We start from the raw sequence: 864 nt of genomic DNA, 5'->3' as shown, positions 1-864 counted from the left end.
CTGGGGCGCGCTCGGTCACACGCCTTTGTCGCGCTGCGCTGCCTTCCGTCTCCCACCTTTCCTTGAGGGTGGGTGCTTTTTTCTTGAATCCCCCACCCCACCCAGTAAATACACATTTGAACTTTTTGGCTTTTTGGTCGCACGGCGGGTTGAACCCAGGGCCTTTGCACTGAGCTACATCCCCAGCACTTTTTAATCATATATGTAAGCATATGCACACACACATTTTTCTCTGGTACCGGGGATCAAACTCAGGACTTTGCTCTTGCCAGGCGCGCGCGGTGCTACTGAGCCACATTCCTAGCCCTTTTATATTTTGAGACAGGGTCTAAGTCACTAAATTGCCAGGCTGGATTCCAACTTGCAGTTCTCCTGCCTCAGCCTCCCTGAGGGACTGGATGACGGCTGCAGGGCCCTAGTTGATTTTATGTCAGGCGCTGCCGTGGCTGTTGGGCTGCTGGTGAAAGGACAGCAGCCCCCATCCTTATCTGGGACGCTCCAGATGGTCCAAATGACATTAATCTGAGTGTGAGAGGAAGAGCAGCAGCGGTCAGAGGGAGGGAGCGGCGGGCCTAGTGCACGGGGAGAAGCTTGTGAGAGCTGAGGAACTGAAAGGATCTGAGGAGTGGAATTAGGTCACCGACAAAGGGGTGGCTGCGGGAGGGCGTCAGGCCTGCCGGCCCGGGGACTCGGGGCGGCTTGAGTCTGACCGCAGCAGGCAGGCACTCTCTTCTTTCACACATTAGGGGAGGGGAAGGTACTCGAAGGGGATCTGCGAGCAGCAGGGGGCCACTCTGGGACTAGAACCGGGGACCTAGAGCCGAGGCTGTCCACGGCCACCCAAAGGAACTGCTTCCAAGACGG

At 57.2% G+C, this 864-nt stretch overlaps 1 protein-coding gene across 1 annotated transcript in view; it reads right to left on the bottom strand.

Moving 5' to 3' along the window:
• The window catches only part of Naglu (N-acetyl-alpha-glucosaminidase), an 8,918-nt gene that overhangs the window by 5,882 nt on the left and 2,172 nt on the right, over positions 1–864 (bottom strand). The gene's annotated exons all lie outside the window — the stretch shown is intronic.

Source organism: Fukomys damarensis, unplaced genomic scaffold (assembly GCF_012274545.1).
Source record: "Fukomys damarensis isolate Sample0158 unplaced genomic scaffold, DMR_v1.0_HiC HiC_scaffold_13, whole genome shotgun sequence".
Lineage (NCBI taxonomy): Eukaryota > Metazoa > Chordata > Mammalia > Rodentia > Bathyergidae > Fukomys > Fukomys damarensis.
The sequence above is the reverse complement of the archived record's forward strand: the minus strand, read 5'-3'. Positions and strand labels throughout refer to the sequence as shown.